Raw genomic sequence first — 6,924 nt, 5'->3', positions numbered from 1 at the left:
CAGTGTAAAAAAAGGCCCTCAGGGGCAAAGCCCACAGATCATCTGGTTTTCCTTATTAATGAGCAAGCCCCCCAGGTCTTGCCACCACCTCCCAAAACAGCACCGCACAGAAGGTTGACAAGCACATCCCTCCATGTAGCTTTGCTTCCAGGACAGCTCACGGATGAATATCCTTAGTCACCTCCCTCCTGCTGCCAGACAAGTACAGTTTCTGGCAATAGGGGACAAAAGAGAAGGTGAAAGACAATATACGTCCCATAACCCAGAACCCAGCTGTCACTTCCCCAGATTACTGAAGATGGACTTTTTTTCTAATTATGGGGAGGGACTTTTTTATCTCTCTCTGAAACTTTTCATTTTAAACCTATAAACAAACTGCTTCAGTGGTACAGAGAAACTACAATATCAATTAATGCAAAGCACTTCCTTGTTTAGCAGCTGCTTTCCATGTGAACAGGTTGAAACAGAGTAGAAGTTCTGCAGTTCTGTTTTTTCCAAACACAAATATGAGTTGGGAAGTGTGCAAGCCAAAATTTAGTGATAGGGGAAGAAAAATAAATCAAAACTCAAGAGAGTTATCAAAAAGCAGAAGCTGCAGCACAGAACTGTAACTAGGACATTGCAATGTTGCATCTTTTCTTAGTAGGAGCAAGGCACAGTTGCTATAATATTAGTTATATATATTCATGATTATGTATTTGTTTTTATTGCTACAATAAAGTGGTAAAAACAAGGATAAAAATTCATTTTAAGTGATACAGTTACCAGGTTTTAACTCCCAATTCTTTGAATAAACTAGGAGTAAGTGCTGTTTATGCAGGCAGGTTTTCCTTCTCCACATATATATTTAATATTATCTGCCACACAAAGTACAGGATTAGCCACATTTAAAAACAAACAAACAAACCAACCCCCCCAACTTTCATGTGAATCACCTAAACGTGCTCCTTGCACAAAACTAAAGCAGCACAAACTGACGGTCTAATGAAATACATAATCAGCTCTCACACGTTCGCCAGATTTTAATTACCAGTGATTTACTAAATAGTTCTCTCTGCTTTTTCTTTTAATTCGTTATTATTTAATACTTGCTTTAGATTACTAATGTAAATAATCAGATCACTTTAGTAAACACTATCTTAGAGACAGAGACTGCTTTAAGAACACTAAAACACTAGAGGGCTAGAGAGCTAGCTACCTTCAATTACCAGTTTAGAAATCTCACTCACTGTTTTCCTAGCTGGTCATCTTCAGCATCTGGGGGAAAACTGTTTGCCTTTCAACAGAGTCTGAAGTTCCAAAAAGTGCAGCTAGGATCGAAGCCACTGAACATAAGTATTTCTAAATAGAGCAGAAGGGAATTATTCACAACAGCTACCAGGTAGTTGCTATAGTAGCTGAGAATTACAAGCAAAGAACTTCAATGTTGTTAGAAGAGTGTTCAGTTTAATTATTTATTTATAAATATCCTGAGTAATCCTTTAATATCTTTGTTGCAGAAGTATACAATGACTTGCACAAGAACTGGGCAATACAACAGCAGTCTACATCTGTGAGCACTGAAAGCTTCTTTCAATCACAGCTAGACAAGCAAAGAGAACTTCAGGATGCACCACTGAACATGCATATCGGTAAATTTAACCTAGGCTCTTGCAGTCAAGAGCATGTGCGAAGCAAGAGCCTGTAAAGGGGACCTGTGAAGGGGCTCCAATAAGCAGGTTAAGAAATGTCTTTGGCTTAAACTCGTTGAAAGCCACTGCAGAATACAAAGCCCTTCTGTACCCACGTGTTGAGAGAGGGAATGTGGTGTCTTTCTGAAGGAACGATTTCCATAAATCAACGCCTCTGAGCCAACTACCTAGATGAGAAGATGACACGGACTGCAATTTATTCTTAAAGAAAAAAATCATACTTTGCATGATATTTTCACTTTCCTTGATACACGTGAACAGCTATGTACAGGGCCTGGATGCCCAAACGTACCTTTGTATTTCACCTGAGAGATCTTTGTGGTATTCCAGTTGCAGAAACAACTCCTTTTTTCCCTCCCAACTTACATGTACAGGGACATAAAGTCTATTACCTTAATCCAAAGGCAGATCAAAATTTTTTCCTTGTTTAACAAGAGCACAGAGACAACACACAGGGCTTTTTTGTGATAGACCGTGGCCAAAATTAAATAACTAAAGCCCAAGGCATAACCTTCATGCCAGTAACTCAGGAACTCACGCAGAGAAAATTATTTTTGCAAATATTATTTTATTTGTAAAATCGGGATAACTTAGATCAGGGAAAAAACCCCAAACCAACCCAAATTCCCCCACCCCATCTATAGACAAGCTTCTCCAAAATGCACACACCCAACCACTCCAGCAAGCAATGACAGATCTACTTTTGAAATACTGGCTCTCTGCCGAGACTCCTCTCCCCACTTGTAAACTCCAGGCCTAAGCGGCATTTTCCACCTATTCTCACTCTTTGGAGGCTTATCAACCAAAGAAAAGTAATTAAAGCTGCTCAAGAATAAAGCAAATTTGCCCAGAGATCACCAAAATACTTCATACTTAGCCATTATCTCAGACCTACTGAGAAGTGCGTGGTCTGAAAAGGAAAACCCAGCTTCACAGGAATATTCTCAAGGCTACAGACTATTCATTAACACTTGTTTTCATTCACTGTCTTCCGGCTGCCTCTTCTAGACTTGTTTACAGCCTGAATGAAGATTTCCTACCCTTTCCTCGCATGCGTCTGTGTAAAAACAATTAGTTCACCTACTTTTCAATTCAGGTAGCATAGGTGTTTTCTTACTTGAGAACACAAACAAACAAAACTGAGACTCAAACCCTGCAACACAGCAAAGAGAAATGACGATGCAACTGCAACAGAGGAAAACCAACAAGACTTGAAAAATTCATGTTCGGTTTCACCGAAGTATCTATGACAATGACACCAGCAAGTTTAGTCCTAGGACAACGAAGACGGCCTTTCACCAGTAGGTAAGATATAAGAAAGTCTGGATGCTTCATATTCTCTGAACATCCATCTGGCTGAGACATAACAAAGCTTGTTAACTTTATATACTTCCAGTGACATAGCAACAGTACTGTAAGTAATGACTTGTATTATTTTAACCCACTTGTGTATACTGCCCTTAGATAAGAGCACTTAGAGGTTCTCATCTAACACAGTAGGGTTTTTATAAAGAGTGAATTCTGTACTTCTATTTATTATAAACACGCTGAATGTACTAAACAGTTCTTGCAAAAGATAAAAAACTAACAAGTACTGATCCATTTTGTCGCTTGTTAACTACCTGCTCAAAACGGGCTGTAAATCTTCACCGGCACTTACTGCCCACAAGTCAACTGTCCAAACCCCACGTTGACAGTCCACATTCACAAACCTCTGCAGCAACTGTTTTGATATTTACTTTACATACGTGCAGAAACCGAACACTGCTACACACCGTGGAACTTAAAAATCAGTATAACAACTGAGAAGTATGAATTTAATGAAGCATTTAGGTAACTAACGAGGGCAGATGCTACCTACTTGCATTACCATCCATGTCAACATGGCTGGGTTTTATAAATTAGATCAAAACAAAGGAAAGGGAAGTTAAGGGCAGACTGTGTCCTCCTTCCACCTCACGAGGTGTTACATTTCTGCTCTCCTCAGTAATCACCGCACACTAAGATTACCAAAACAAACAAACCCAACGCCACCAGCGACGGGATTGCCCACCGGCGCAAACGCGATTAGCGGCGGCAACAGAACCTGATCCACGGCTAACAACCCAAAACGCCGACACAGCGCGCCCGGGAGCACAGGGAGCCGCTGGCAGGGCGCGCAGTGCGCCACGGGCATCGCGGCCCGGCCCGGCCCGGCCCGGCCGAACGGAGCCGCCGGCAGCACCGGGCCCGCTGCCGCCGAGCAGGTGCATCACCGACGCCCCCTAATGCCACCGCGCCACAGCAGTTCCCTCGAACGAAACTCCACATCAACAAGATCACCACAAACCGCAGATTAAAACGGAGAGGGAAAAAAAGAGGAATCGCGGGCTTAAGTAGATTAAGGGCTCAGAGACTCGTTTTCTGATTATTTATGCCACCGGGACCCGAAAGTCGACTTTTTCCTCGCGGCCCGTGGCTTCGCGGCGGAAGAACTCGGGGCGATAGCCCATGTCGAAGCACACGCTGACGGGATGCCGGGCTCTGAGGGCAGGGCAGGCGGCGGGCACAGCCCATCCCGCTGTCCTCAGTAGCCCCTCAGAGCCCCACCGGCAGAGCGGGGAGGACGGGGCCCGCCACCCCCCTTCGCCATCCCCCCGCTCTCCACCTGCGGGGCAGCGGGAGGGGCAGCGCCGCTGAGGCGACCATCGCCGCCTCTCAGAGAGGCAGTGGCGGACGAAGAACGGTGGGGGGGAAGCAGCCGCTGCTGCCTCCCCTCAGCCCCACAAGGATGAGTCTATGAGTATGCACTTACATACATTTACATTACTTACATTTCAAACTGTTCAGAAGTGCTCTTGCTGCTTCCTTCAAATCTTGTTTTATTTTTATTTTTTTTTTAATTTTCTTTTGATAGCTTTGACATCACTGAGCACACTGACATTATGGCTTCTATATATTTTTGGCATTTGCTATAATTCCCATGTTTACACTCAGACTATAAAATTACTTTTTAGAAAGTACTGTGATCACAATTCAAGAACCAGAAACTTTTGAATCAGAAACACAGTGTCTACAGAAGAACATCTAGTTCAAGGCAAACACACTGCCGGCTCTTCAGTCCATGTGCTTTTTTATTTGATGTTCTCTTCCCACACATCCCCAGCAGTGGTGTGCGACGGTATGTAGGTACTGTTCCTACTACATATTCTGAAAGGTAAGTATCCTGATACTACAAGGACTGCTTAATTCAGCTCCACGCTAAATCAAGTAAGTGTAGAAACCAGTATACATGAGGTTTAGCTCTATAAATGGGCTTGGAAGTTAGTGCCCCTTTTCTGATCCCATATGTATACTCCTTCATGATACTTACCAGCTTTGGGGCTTGTATTCCCAGCCAGAAGCTAGAGCAGAGTACAGGCACATTCTTCACAAGCTCTCTATCAGCCTTTATTTTATATATTCTGCACATAGAATATAATGGATGTATATATTCTGTATCTTATTTATTCATAGGGGCCCATATCTCTACACTGCATCATGGTGTTGGAGTCATCATTCTTTAATTCTGTGCAGAGTAATTACTTGTAACTAGCAGCTACATAAAAACATGTTTATACTGCACAAAACAGCAGCAGAACAAAACCAAATCAGGCATAGCCATGTTATCATTACAAAAATTGCTGTTATAGATAACCAAAGAAAAAGAAAGATCCTGGGAAGCAAGGAAACTCTACCTGACTCAGCAGGCTTGGGCTGCCAGCTTTGAGTACCTGCCCAGGAAACCATGAGGGCAGGAGACAGCCAAGAAGGGCCTGAGCTCCCATATACCCTCCCCTTGGCGTTGGCACCAGAAGGCTGCAAGAGGGGCAGGTCTGAAGAGCAAAAGTGGATCACAAGTCTATGCATGCTTTTCCTCAGCCACCTCCTTGTAAAATCAATTGGAGAAATTTCAAATCTTTAAAAGAAGAACAAAAAAGCCCGAATTGGGCTTTCCATACCTGTAAAAGAATAACAAAAAAGCCCAAATCAGGAATACTGAACTCCACAGAACTTTGGATTTATTGCCTGATTTTCTACTTCAGCTGCTTTAGGGCACCTGGCATAACGGGCAGTGCAGAGCACTGGCTCTGCTCTGCTGAATGTTTCCCTGGCTTCTTCACAAGTATCATCAACTTGGTTATTGTTATTCAATTTATCTTTGCTGTGAAAAAGGGGGGTTTTGTCACACAGAACAGTTCTATTACATGCAGGAATTTTCCTGATTCAACCGTGTGCGTCTGTATGTACATGTTTGTGCATGTAAATGTGTGTGTGTGCTTAACATCTCCCTTTCCTTGCATGCACTAGGATTCCAGCAAGGAGGCACAGCATGAGGTCAGTGTCTAATGGGAGCAGTTACAACTCATCTGTTTAAAACTTGTCTTGTCAAATCCAGAGAAAATAAAGAGGTTATACACTTCGGAAAGCACGCAGCCATCCAACTCCTTGCATTTATGCAAAGGTAAACTCCATTGCTGTGGGATGTCAGGGACAAAACACCAGGCTCTCCTCAAGCCCAGAAACTATTGAGAAATCTGAAGGTTTACCAAGGGACAAACACTTCTGGATAGGATTGGAGGTTAGGACTGGAGGAGAGTAAGAAAGATGACTCTCTTGCAAAGATGCCCAATGCATTTATTGAGAAAATCAAAGGAAAATGGAACAGATGAGAGCTTAAGAAACACATTCTGGAGGCCAAATAAAGCTTAGAGAAGTGCTGCCATCTTAAAAGTAACCTCCACACCAGGGAAGCTCCTTTTGTTCCCAATAACGCATCTGGTGATCAGATAACACTTGGACGTGTTAATATGGGAGGAAGAAGGAGATTAAGGCATTTCATGGGGAGCATGAAGCAGAACAGAGTAAAAGGGGAAAAAAAGGATCTTTCATCAGGAGGAAAGGAGGCCTCAGGGCTGTCTCCAGGGCTTTCATGGAGGCTGCTGGTGCTGGAGCAGAGGCAGGCAATGCACAGGCTTCAGCATAAGAGATTGCCACGTCCCAGAGCCCCGCCGAGCCCCCGGCCCAGCCCTGCCCAGCCATAGCCCCCCAGCCCCAGGGAGCCCCCAGAAGCGATGGGCACGCTGGCAGCGCTGAGAGAGCTGCCCACGGCAGCCGAGGCGCTGGATCCCACGGCTGTGCTCTGCGGGAAGGAGCTGAGGATCGGGCCCGGCAGCGTCACCAGCACTGGCGAGGGCTGGATGGCAACGCTGGA

The sequence above is a fragment of the Neopsephotus bourkii genome, unplaced genomic scaffold (assembly GCF_033783945.1).
Source record: "Neopsephotus bourkii isolate Nb327-2 ecotype Australia unplaced genomic scaffold, CSIRO-AGI_Nbou_v1 NB_284, whole genome shotgun sequence".
NCBI lineage: Eukaryota > Metazoa > Chordata > Aves > Psittaciformes > Psittacidae > Neopsephotus > Neopsephotus bourkii.
This window is presented reverse-complemented; position numbering follows the sequence as displayed.